Below are 13926 nucleotides of genomic sequence, written 5' to 3'. Positions count from 1 at the left end.
GCACCCCACGGAGAACAAACACGGGTTATGCACGCTTCCCCCACCGGTTAGGGAGGCAGGAGGGCGGCCTCTGCCTGAGCTGGGGCCGTCAATGCGGTGGTGAGTGTGGTTGAATCCACCCGGCAAACTTGTCTGCAACCGTATGTAGCAAGGGTACCCCCACTCCTGGCTTGAGAGTGAGGACTCTCAGCAACCTTGGCCAGGAGGGGGGATTCCCCCTAGCAAGGAGGGTCACAATGGATACAGGACGTCCTTTGTGAATACAAGGATGCTAGACATCCTTGCGCATTTTTTTGTGTGTTTTTGGTTTTGTTTTTTTTTCAGATGGGAACCGTGTCATACACACTGCATAAAGACAGCCCCCTAGGATGCATCCTCAAAAATTGGGATAAGTTTGACCCACAAATCTTAAAGAAGAAGCGCCTGATTTTTTATTTTATTTTATTTTATTTTATTTTTTTTTCCACTCAGGTTTGGCCTCAATACCAACTCGTGAATGGGGAGAGTTGACTCTCAGAGGGAAGCCTCAAGTATAACATCATCCTACATTTAGATCTTTTCTATAGGAAGAATGGGAAATGGTCAGAAGTCCCATATGTCCACACTTCTTTGCCCTCAGGGACAAGCCAGATTTATATAGGAACTGTAAACTTGATCCCTCGCTCCTGGTAATCACAACCCAAAGTCCACCAAGGGAAAAGGCGGAGGCCGTGCCCCTTCCCAGGGCTGAGCCAACCTTAACTTGCCCCAAGACAAATGAAGGATCTGGTCATACTTTAGCCCAGATCCCACTCTCACCCTGGGACATAGGACAGACTAAAAGTGATTTGGGTAAATTCTCACAGATAACCCTGATAATTATATTGAGGTCTTTCAGAGGATAAATCAAATATTTGATCTATCTTACCGAGACTTAATATTCCTTCTAGAGCAAACCTTGTCCCACACAGAGAAAAAGAAAATTTTGGCAGAGGCTTGAGACTTTGGCAATAGTTATTACAGCTCTTGTGTATGAGACATTACAGACCCTGAAGAGAAAGAAGGATACTTAACAGGGTCTGAGGCAGTTCCCAGTGCAGACCCAGGGTGGGACCCTGATGTTGAGATGTGGAAAATAAGACACTGTCAGGCTTGCATAATACAAGGCCTCCGGAGAAGCAAGTGTAAGCCTATTAATTACTCCAAACTAACTACCACCAGCCAGGAGGCTAGTGAAAACCCCTTCGAATTTTTAGAGAGACTTACAGAGGCATTGGTGAAGCACACCAATATAACCCCAGATTAAGTAGAGGGGCAGTTGATTTTAAAGGACAAATTCCTCATTCAGTCAGCCCCAGACTTCAGGAGAAAATTGAAGAAATTAGCTATGGGCCCCGAGAGCACCTTAGACAATCTCCTGAAAGTTGCCACCTCTGTGTTCTATAATAGAGACCAGGAGGAAGAGGATAGAAAAGACAGGAGAAGCCAGGCTAAGGTGAAGGCTCTTTGTGCTGGGCTTCGGGAGAGCATGGGCCCCCCCCCGAACCTCTGGAGGTTAATGGTCAGTCCCGGTCACTTGTTACAACTGTGGCCGGGTTGGACATATACGTCGGAGTTGCCCCAAGGGGCATAGTGAACCCCCAAAGCCCTGTCCTGTCTGTGGAGGAAACCACTGGAAGTCGGACTGCCCCTGGAGATGGAGGTCCCTTGGGGTGGGGCCGGCGACTCATCTGGCCCAACAGGACTGACGGGGCCTGGGGTCTCCCAACCTGGCTCCTCACAGGACCCTCATAATTTCTACCTAGGAGCCCCGGGCAAGCCTGACCACTGAGGGAAAAAAAATTAATTTCCTCCTTGACATGGGAGCCACTTTATCCATACTTCTCTCTAACCCTGGTCAGTTATCATCAGAGGCAATAACCATTATAGGTGTGTCAATAAAAAGGCCAATAAAAAGATATTTCTCTCAACCTCTAAGGTGTAACTAGGGTGAGCTGTTCTTCTCCCATGCCTTCCTAATCTTGTCAGAGAACCCTACAGCTCTTTTCGGAAGAGATATCCACATGTATCTGGAGCAGGTCCTATCCTTCCCCCTGGTGGAGACTGAAATTAACCCTGACATTTGGGCCACAAAGGTCAGGATAGGACGATCCATCACAGCCTCCCAATCCAGGACCATCTCAAGGATTCAGCCTCATACCCACATCAGAGGCAATATCCCCTCAAACCTGAGGTTCGGGAAGGACTCAAGGTTATAATAGACAATCTAAGGAAGCAAGGCCTTTTAAAAGCATGTAACAGCCCTTGCAATACTCCATCTTAGGAGTACAAAAACCTAATGGTGAATGGAGATTAGTTCAGGACTTACAACTAGTGAATGAGGCAGGGATTCCTATTCACCCAGTTGTCCCTAACCCTTTTATTTTACTTGCCCAGATTCTGGAGGACACAGAGTGGTTTACAGATCTTAAGGGTGCCTTTTTTAGTATACCCCTGCACCCTAACTCACAGCTCCTATTTGCCTTTGAAAATCCTAATAATCAAAGCAGTCAGCTAACATGGACAGTGCTGCCCCCGGGTTTTCAGTATAGCCCTCATTTATTTGGGCAGGCCTTATCAAAAGACCTTGGGTGGCTTATTTCCCCCAGTACTAAGGTCCTCCAATAACAAGAGCTTTATTAAACTTCCTGGCGGAAAAGGGCTATAAAGTCTCCAAAGCCCAGTTGTGTTCCTATCCAGTTAAATACCTAGGCCTTAACCTATCAAAGGGAACACAAGCTTTAGGATAGGACTGGATAGACCCTATTCTCAGCTCCCCTCGGCCCTGAATCCTAAAGCAGTTGAGAGGCTTTGTGGGCATCACTGGATACTTCAGGCTATGGATCCTGGCTATGGAGAATGAGCCTGCCCACTTGACCAAGAGGTTAAAGAGGCACAGAAGGACAGCCTCTCTGTCTTAGTCTGGCCTTTAAACAACTCCAAAGGCCCTTTCACGGGTACCGGCTTTAAGTCTTCCAACAGGTCAGCAGCATCAATTCCTAGATACAGCTGTCTCAAGTAAGCCTTGAATACCAGCACAGGAGGAGGACGAAGCTGTATTGCTATCAACTGAATCACTAGACTCCTACTTGTGTGAGCCTGAAACTTCTCTTTTTAAAAAATCCTAGAGAGCCCTGACTGGTTTGGCTCAGTGGATAGAGCATCGGCCTGCAGACTGAAGGGTCCCGAGTTCGATTCTGGCCAAGGGCATGTACCTTGCTTGTGGGCACCTCCCCAGTAGGAGGTGTGCAGGAGGCAGCTAGCTGATCGATGTTTCTCTCTCATCGACGTTTCTCACTCTCTATCCCTCTCTCTTCCTCTCTGTAAAAAACCAATAAAATATATTTTTAAAAAAATCCTAGAGAGTCAACAAGTGCCAGATAAGTAACACACTCTGGTATTCCTAGATAATCATTGTTTTCATTTTTCTAATAGTTCTTATTCTGTCTTTTCATGAGTGTCACCTGAACCCTAGGCTGATACCTGGAGGAGACCTTGTCTGCCCTTGCTGGGACACAGAAACACCATAAGATGCTCCTACTTCTAACTCCTGTCTGTATCCCTGGTATAGTGAATTTCTCAGCCATACTGGCTCCCCAAATCCCTGGCTGCTGGGTATGTCATAAGCAGCCCAATTCAGGGTCAGATAATCTCAATTAAATATATGTATATATTTCCCACAGCCCTCTCAGAGTAAAATATGCTGAATCTTAGACTGTAGGGCAGCTTAGGCCGAATCAGACCACCACCAGAGTCCTCAATCATTTTATTATGCAACAATACCTTTCTCCCCACACCCCAAAGGCCTTAATTCAATACACATGGGAGCAAGTTACTCTCATTGCCCTGGGAGCGGTAGCTTTAGTTACAGCTATTAAAGGATTAACTGTAAGGGTCACCTAAAATACTACCACTACCACCAACCAGACAGGACCATTCCTCAAGTCTCTGAGGATGCTGGCCAGAATTTTAAGGACATCCAGAAGTCTATAGATTTTTAGCACACATGGTACTTACAGAGAAGCCCTTGATTAGCTAAACTGGGAAGAGTCTGTGCCGTGATTAATATATAGTACAACATCCACATAAACACCTCCAAAGAGATAAAGGATCGGACAACTTGAATCCTCCAACAAGCAGCTTAGATAAAGGAAAAGGCCACAAAGTCTCTTGCCCCAGAGTTCTGGGCACAAATTAAAGATGTAATGCCATCCCTATTAGCTAGTTCCCCTTCTTAGACCTTTGTTTATGCTGTTTTTTATCACTCATCTTTGACCATTACCTGTTTAACCTTTTGGTATGTTTCATATTCTCCTGTTTAGAAGCCCTAAAGCTACAAACGGTCCTCCAGATGGAGCTGCAGATGGAGGCCGCTACATCCATCTTCCGTGGACCCTCAGATCGCCCACTTCCGATGGGACCCTGACCGCCACCCCAACCAACGACCCATTTGCCAGCAGGAAGTAGCCAGACAGACCGGTGTCCCCTGTCCCCAATGTCAGTTGGGGTTTCCTAATTGGAAGGGGGACTGAAAGGAGTTTTTAGGGGTTAAATAGGCAGTTTGGGGAAATTTTAGGAATTAAGGGGTCCATGGAAAAAGCACAGGGCTACAGAGCTGCAGAAGGTACATTGCCAGATAATAAGGGAGCTGGGAACAGCAGAAGGTACATTTCCATAGAATAAGGGAGCTAGGAGCTATAGAAGGTATACATTTCCATAGAATAAGGGAGCTAGGAGCTGCAGAAGGTATACATTTCCATAGAATAAGGGAGCTGGGTGCTACAGAAGGTATACATTTCCATAGAATAAGGGAGCTGGGTGCTACAGAAGGTATACATTTCCATAGAATAAGGGAGCTGGGAACAGCAGAAGGTACATTTCCATAGAATAAGGGAGCTGGGAGCTACAGAAGGTATACATTTCCATAGAATAAGGGAGCTGGGTGCTGCAGAAGGTATACATTTCCATAGAATAAGGGAGCTAGGAGCTATAGAAGGTATACATTTCCATAGAATAAGGGTGCTAGGAGCTGCAGAAGGTATACATTTCCATAGAATAAGGGAGCTGGGAGCTACAGAAGGTACACATTTACAGAATAAAGAGAAGGATTCCCCTCATTCAGAGAGGGAAGAGGAAAGCCCAAAGGGAATAGGAAAAGTATAAGGGAGAAGAAGAGGGGAACCTCATGTACCTCAGGTGAGGTTTGAGCTCTGAAGTTGCTCTAGTGACCAAATCAGAGGGGATAGTGACCAATCAGAGGGGATGTCAAGGCACAAATACCGGAAGCCTTTATAAACTGTAGAAAAAGGGGACTCCCTTCCCACGTGGGAGTCTGTGATTATTTCTCAATAAATTTCCATCTTTTCTTATACCATCTTTTGTCCCTGGTTTCATTCTTCAACTCCACTGGACAAGGACCCGGGAATCATTCTGCTCAAAGGAACCTCATGTGTTCCAGTTTAATTTTCGCATTTTATCACTGTAAGATAATTATTCCTATTTGCATCAGGTTTTTTAAAAAAGGAATTAGATATATCAGAGTATTTCATCTGTAAACTAAGGGCTCAGTGCACGAATTCGTGCATCTTGAAAGGAACTGTGGGCCGTGAGGCTGCGGTAGGCACAGGGGCGGGTCTCGGCCCATCCTCTGCACCCCCGCCTGGCCCCTTGCACCACAGACCCTGATCCCCTGTCTGCCAGCAGCCCCGCTCCCACCACTGCCACTCCCATGAACTGACAGCGCTGGCCCCGCTCACACCTGCTGAAGGCGTGGAGCGATTGGGGCTGGAGCCAGGAGCGGGTGAGAGCCAGGCTGGCGCCATCAGCAGATGCGAGTGGCAGCTGCTGCCTCGATAGACCCTTAGGAGCAGGGGGAGGTGGAGAAACCCTTAGGGGTGATCAGGGTTGGCAGCCACCACTCACACCTGCTGAAGGCGCCAAGCAATTGGGACTGGCACTGGGCACCGGTAGTGGGTGCTAGCAGGGCCAGTGCTGGCAGTGGGTGCGAGCAGCAGCTCTGGCACTGCCAGCGGATGCAAGCAGGGCAGTTGCCTACAGTGGGTGTGAGAGGCTGCTGCTGGCCCCGATCTCCCCTCAGGAGCAGGGGAAGGTGGAGAAGCCCTGAGGGGCGATCGGGGCCAGCAGCCGCTGCTCACACCTGCTGACTGTGCCAAGTGATGGGGTCGGTGCTGGGGGCACTAGCAGTGGGTGTGAATGGTGGCATTGTGCCAGGCGGGACATTGGTGCATGAGAGCAAAGAATTTTCAGTAACCACCAGAAGCTCTCCTTGATGACAGCGATCAGTGCCTGCCTTAGTCTGGTGTCCCTGCTCACCTGCTCCACCATCCCGCCACAGCCAATGCCTGCCATGTTCTGCACACGCCCTCTGGTGGTCAGCACACATCATAGCTACCAGTTGTTCTGCCGTTCGGTCTATTTGCATATTAGCCTTTTATTACATAGGATAATACTAATGGCAAAAATCATGCTTGATTTGAATCATGTTGTTTGAGTTATTTAATTATGACACAAATTATTTGGAATTGAATTTTACTAAGCTATATTTTCATAGAATGATTTGAAGAATTACTTTAAACTCTTCTTTAGAGAATAAACATTTCTAATTGGATTGTGAAAATAGGGCCAATTTTCCAAATCTGAATAGTAAAATGATTTGAACAACAGAAAAACACATAGTAGCCAACACTTTTGTTTATAGCTTCAGGATAATGTTCTCTCTTGCCACAGTCCATAATGCATATTTTTATAAATTTGGACATAGAATTTGTTCTTTCTATCCTTAAAATATCTGAAATTGTCTCTAAGGAATTACTAGAGGCAAATCCAGCTACATAATTAGTTCAGTCCAGTGCAAAACTAAATTGTGGGACTTTCCAAGAATGAAACAATCTATAGGCACAAGCTACAAAGTACAAACTGTATAATTTTGGTGAGTCTGTATAACTTGTAAGTGTTCATATTTGCCCTTAAAACTAGTCATGCTCAGTATAAAGATCAACATACAAATTTATGTTAGTCATTTAAAACTTTACTGTAATTGAATTAAGTACCAAATTTAAAAAAACTGCTGGAATAACTCAGTTATAAAATTCTCAGAATTTGATAAAAAACATAAGACTTGCCCTAGCTGGTTTGGCTCAATGGACAGAGCATCAGCCTGTGGACTGAAGGGTCCCAGGTTTGATTCTGGTAAAGGGCACATGCCTGGGTTGCAGGCTAGGTCCCTCATAGGGGGTGTGCAGGAGGCAGCCGACCAACGACTCTCATCATTGAAGTTTCTATCTCTCTCCCGCTCCCTTCCTCTCTGAAAGCAATAAAAATGTATTTAAGAAAACAAACATAAGACTTGTTAAACATAACATAAACACATAAACAATGACATAAAACAAATGAAGTGCTATAAACTGGAAGAAAACCTTTTTCTCTTCCTTTCTCTGCCCCCACTGCCTCTCTGAATAAATTACTAACACTGCTCCAAAATTACTGAGAACAATTACAAGGAAACATTATGTGCCTTTTTCTGGAAAAAGCCATTTTCCTTTGCTGATTTTCTGTATAACAGAGCATTCCTTTCTCTGTAGGGAACAATAAATGAGCACAAAGATTTCAAGATGATTTGTCAAACCTGCAATACAAACTGCTCAATTTGGGGAACTACAGCCTCTGCCGCAGAGAAGCAGTGCAAAGACTTAAGCAGGTCCGATTAGAGGTCCGAGGAACTGAACCGTGGAGATTTAGGAGTTTCTAAATGTCACAAGACACTTTGGTACTTTGTTTCAGAAGGGAAACGGGATTAAATAGTAATTGTCCTCGAGATCTTGATTCCTTCCCCAGCTGTGGTCTTGGAGATGTTGTAACCAAACCCTTTGGAGAAGTGTGAGACCAGGTTAAAGCCCAAGACCCTCCTGGGCCACTGAAAGTCTCCCTTCTGTGGTTCAGAAAATTCTGCTACATTATTCAAAATTTAGTCCAGAACAGATTTGCCAGCAGTGATACGAGGTCTCATAGGTTTGGGGGTTTTCGTTGTTGTTAGATCAGATTCAGTTTCTTAAATATAAACTAATTTCTTTCTACTTAAAAAAGAAAAGAGAGGGGGAAAACTTCAGAATTCTATAAGCTTGATGGTGAACACCAGTTTCTAAGCCAGCTGGAGGTCTACCTTTGCAATCTTACTTAATCGGCAAAATAGAATTTCTTTTTCAAATATTTTACTCAGTATTAAAACACTACCACCACCATCGTTGTCACCATCATCACCATCAACACCACCGTCATTCTATGTCATAGTTGGGAGAATCCAGAGAAGTCAAGTACTATAAATAGCCTGACACCAAAATGGGTTATATTCTGGTATGTTATAAAGCTTATTCTATTTGTGTGTTTGTTTTTTTTTGTTTTGTTTTTAAATATATTTTATTGATTTTTCACAGAGAGGAAGGGAGAGAGATAGAGAGTTAGAAACATCGATGAGAGAGAAACATTGACCAGCTGCCTCCTGCACACCTCCTACTGGGGATGTGCCCGCAACCCAGGTACATGCCCTTGACCGGAATCGAACCTGGGACCTTTCAGTCCGCAGGCCGACGCTCTATCCACTGAGCCAAACCGGTCCCGGCTATTTGTGTGTTTTTAAAAATATATTTTTATTGATTTCAGAGAGGAAGGGAGAGGGAGAGAGAGATAGAAACATCAGTGATCAGAATCATTGGTTGTCTGCCTCCTGCACACCCCCTACTGGAGATGGAGCCTATAATTGGGGCATGTGTCCTGACTGGCAATTGAACCGTGACCTCCTGGTTCATAGGTGGATGTTCAACCACTGAGCACACAGGCTGGGTTTATTCTATTTGTTTTGCTAAAAAAGTTTAGAAAAGTGTTTTCATGGAGAAAAGACAGCCCTAAAGTCCAGTGTGGAAACATGGGGACAAGCTCAAACATTGAAGAACATACAACATAGGAAGTAGCCATGCATCCCTTGGCTCTCAGTCCCATCCTTTCCAAGAACAAAGATGTGCTGCTGATGTCCCTTTCTTTCATTTGTACACTTCACATTCACTCAGTCCATCTTTGGATAGAGAACTAGACTGTTCCATGCAAGAGAGCGGGGAAAAAGATTTAGCTTGAGCTATTACATTTGGGGAATTTTTTTCCCTGCAATATCTCAGTGCACTCCTATTAATATGTACCCTTTCTTCCAGGTGAATAAAAAGATAAGGTTAGTGTAAGTTTACATAATAATTCGGTGCCCTTTTATTGACTTGAAGAAAGCTTAAATGGCTTCAATGCTATTTAATTTCAAAAGAGGCTGATTTTCAAAATAATTTTGGAGTAGTCATTAACTTTTGAGATATGTACAGTCAAGTTTTAGTGATTTTCTTCCAGATTGACATTTAGCACATTGTAGTACAAAAATACAGCTGAGTTTAATGAAAAGATAAGAAATTTATCATTTTACTGTCAAAGTTCTGGACATTTTCTATTTTTGATATTAACATGTGGGGGGAGGGGAATCCCTATATTTTAAAGTTACTTTCTTATGTATGTAACTATAATTTTGTTAAATTTCTAATAATTTATATTCTTTTAAACAGTTGTTTCTATATTTCACATGTCTAATAATTCATATTTATTTTTAAAGAAATGATTTATCTGCATGGAAAACTTTTTAATTTCCATTTTTATATATTCAAATTGCTAAAACCAAATAAAATTCTAAAAACAAATAAGTGTTGATTGGTTTCTTACAATGATTTAAAAATATTTAAACCAGACATAAGTATATTTCTCTTTGCTAAAATTCAAACATGCAATCTTTAACATCATTGACAGTAAGAACATTATAATTTTTGTAAGTTTCTGTGTGGTAACTATTTGAAAATATGCACACAATTTTTAAAATTTAATTTAATTTTATTGTTGACAGTAATGTAGATATTCCTCAATGTTCTGTCCCTTTCCCTGCCTCTTCTCAGCCCTTGCCCCAGCCCAGGTCTTCACTACACTATTTTTAAATGCTACATTTGCCCTATCTATAACGACATATCTACATTATCTCTGTATCAATCTGTCATCAGCTAGCCATCTCTCTGTTACACCATTTGAGAGTATGCCAAAATTTCATCCTCAGTATTTCAGCAGACATCTACTAAGAACATAATTTTACAAAATAATGAAATGATCACACCAAAATTTGAAGTCATTACAATTTTAATAATCTAAACAGCTCCCTTGATTTGTTTTTCTGCCATGACATTATTGGTCACCTAGCCAATGTTTTGCAGAATTTTATTTATGTCATTTCTGTTTCTCATAAATATAATCAGGCTAACTAAATACAAAAATTTTGGCATAAATACTGCATAGGTGATGTGTGAGCCTCAGTTTATCTTTTCTGTAGGAATTGAATGCCAGTTTGGTGATATTGTGTTCAATCACACGATTAAGCTAGTATGTATCAAATTTCTCCACCAAAAAGGTAACTTTTTCTGATGGGTAAATAAGTAAGAATTTTCATCAATTGATGTCTCTTACTAAAATCAGTTATTAAGCCCTGGCTGGGTGGCTCACTAGGTCGAGTGTCATCCCATGCCCCATGCACCAAAAGGTTGCCAGTTTGCCACTTAGATTCCCCATCAGGGCACAATACCTAGGTTGTGGGTTTGATCCCTGGTCCAGGGGCAATCAATTGATGTTTCTCTATTACATTGATGTCTCTCTCTCTCTCTCTCTCACAGAACATATCCTCCAGTAAGGATTACCAAAAAAAAATCAGTTATTAAAATGATTTTGTAAAAAGGATGATTTAGAAATCTTTCCAGCTTTCCAAATGATTTGTATTCTACTATAAAATAGAATTTTTCTTTCCTTCCAGCCTTCAATCATTGGATCAAGGTGGCTATCTCTCAAATAAACGTTGTATTTCTCAAAAACAACCATTAAGCTTCTAAACCTGAGGATATTAATTTGAACTATTTTCTTTCCCTTGAAAAGAAATGGCCACTATCAATCAGAAAAAGGGATTTCTACTTCACATCTTTCAATAATTTTTAGAGTGGGGAATTGGTACCTGTAAAATGTGATTTAGATTTTTATGACTAGTTTGAGATGCAAGGGCTTTATGAGACAAACAATGTTAATTTGCATTTATATGGGATGACATTGCCATCCCAGACAACTCTATGGGGATTATTTCAGGCTGAGAGCATCATAAACCTCATTTGAAAAATGAAATGCATAGAATTTATTATCTTGTCATTATACATATGAAGTATTATCTCTTATCAGTGAAGACATAAATATGGATGATAGGAAAATGCATATAATGAGAATTGTACCACAAATTTCACTGGTGGATACATAGTTCTTTTTCTCAGAGAACTGTGTTCATTCACTGTCCCACCCTTTCTAATGTATAGCAAACATCTCCCAAATTATAAAACTAAAAACCCTCCAAATATAAATAAAGATAAAGTAGCTGTCTTCTCTCAGCAGAATACTTTTGAGATTTATTCATGTTCTTACATGTATCAGGAGTACATTCCTTTAGTTTGCTGAGAATAAACCTTTTTCCACTCATCAGTTGCTGAGCTTTACCTTGTTTCCAGGGTTGGGTTGGAGTCTTGTGTTGACATACTCTGTAAACATTCATGTATAGGTGTGGACAAACATTTTGATATCATATAGCTAAACACATGGGAGTGAAGTTGCTGGGCCATATTTTAAGTGTATGTATAACTTTATAAGAATGTGCCATTTTTTTTCTGCAAAGTGGCTTTTGCCTTACCAAAAGTAAGGTCTGAGAGTTCCAGTTGTTCTAGAACCACTACTTTGTACCACTACTTTGTAATATCTATATCTATATCTATATCTATATCTATATCTATATCTATATCTATATAATTTTTTTCTTTAATTCATAATGTAAGAGTTGAAAGTCCTTCAGTTCTTCTAAGCCAATTAATTTTCTCATCTTTAAAATGATACAGTAGGTCTAGCTTTAATTTCAACTGGCTTTTTAAAAAATGTTTTTATCCATTTTTTTTGAGAGAGAGGGAATGAGAGAGAGAGAAACATTGATGTCAGAGGGTTATATTGATCGGCTGCCTCCTGTCTCCTGAATGCCACCCACTGGAGATTGAGCCCAAAACCTGGGTATGTGCCTTGACTGGAATTGAACCGGTGACCTCTTGGTACATGAGTTGACACTCAACCACTGAGCCTCACAGGCTGGGCTTGGCTGGATTTTATAAAATAAACATATAAACATGTTTAAATCTTATAACATTAAAAAATGGCACACATGCACAAAAGTCAACAAAAACCCTGTTCTTGTCTTACATTCACTCCAGGGTTCTGGGCTCTCATTTTCACCTAATCTCCACACTGAAGTCATGAGTGTCCATACTCTCTGTCCTCTCACTCATATGAAGTGAACCAACCAGTGAACATACAATAGAGATAATAAAATTCCCTTTTTTCCAAGTTCATCAAATGATAGTTTTTCCTTATGTGTCCAGTGTAGACTACCTAGCTGGATGGAAACATCCATTCCCATGATTTCATTAGCATATGATGATAATCCCACAGCATGATGGGAGCTGATAAAGGCCCAGATATTTTTGCTAAGTTCTGGATCATTATATCCTACTAGAGGCCCAGTGCACAAAATTTGTGCATGGGTAGGATCCCTAGCAGCTGCCGGCCGGGTCCTTCTTTCGTTCCATGCTGCCCCCTGGTGGTCAGCACAAGATCATAGTGAGCAGTCAAACTTCCGAGGGGACATTTTGCATATCAGACTTACCTTATATAATAAATAGGGAATATGCAAATTGACCATCACACCATAATGGTCAAAGATGGCTGCGCCCACAGTGGAGGCAGGGATTCCATAACACAAGATGGCTGTGCCCACATCAGAGGCCGAGTTCCCATAATGAGCCTTAACGAGCAATCAGCAGGGGCCTCAGGCTGGGTGGCACTGGGCTGGGGCAGGGGACCTGAGGCTGCACCCCCTGCCTGGTGGGGCTTGACAGGGGACCTGAGGCTGCACGCCCTGCCTGGCGGGGCTTGACAAGGGTGGGGCCGGCTGGGTCTGGATCTTGCCCAATAGGGGTGGGTTTTGCTGGGTCTGGGTCTCATGTGATTTTGAGGTGCCATGGGTGGGCGGGGACTTGACTCTGGGTCCTGTGGCACGCCCCAGACTCTGACAGGAGGAGGATTTTCATATACATTTTACTAATTTTCTTTCATCTCTGACACTTCTATTATAGAGAAAGGGAAAATAGCAATATTAAAATATTTCCTCTAATTAATCCCCTTTTAATGTGCATGAATTTTGTGTACTGAGCCACTAGTGTATGTATATATATATATATATATATATTCCTTATCACATAACCTCACTCTCCCTTTTCAAAATCACCTTAATTCAATGTGTTGAAAATTGAATTTGTCATTTATCTCTGCAAAGCCTCTTCCCCACTGGTACTCCTTACTTGTATGGATGTCACCACTTACTGGTGTCAAAATCAGAAGCAAAGAGGTTGCCCTTTGCTCTCCCCAGTTCACATCCACGCAATTGCAAAATGTTATGGATCCATTCTGCCTTCTAAATTATTTGTTTCACCCCTGCTATTCCCCTCTGTAGGTCACCACCATTGCCCACCAAAACCTCCAGTCTGCAGTGACTTCTTCCCCCTCTTGCTCTCGCCTCTCTCCACATCACATTCTCAGGGATGCTTCCAAAACACGTATCTACTCTTCACTGCTCAGAGTCTAGCAGTGGCTACTCATTGCCCCTATAGAAGAAGGAAAGCCCCCATGTGTCTGTAAGGTGTGCTGTGACCTCACTCCTGGCATTTCCAGCATCATTTCTCTCTATATACCTTG

The sequence above is a fragment of the Myotis yumanensis genome, unplaced genomic scaffold, assembly GCF_028538775.1.
Source record: "Myotis yumanensis isolate MYYU_CA2020_CCGP unplaced genomic scaffold, mMyoYum1.0.hap1 SCAF_7, whole genome shotgun sequence".
Lineage (NCBI taxonomy): Eukaryota > Metazoa > Chordata > Mammalia > Chiroptera > Vespertilionidae > Myotis > Myotis yumanensis.
The sequence above is the reverse complement of the archived record's forward strand: the minus strand, read 5'-3'. Positions refer to the sequence as shown.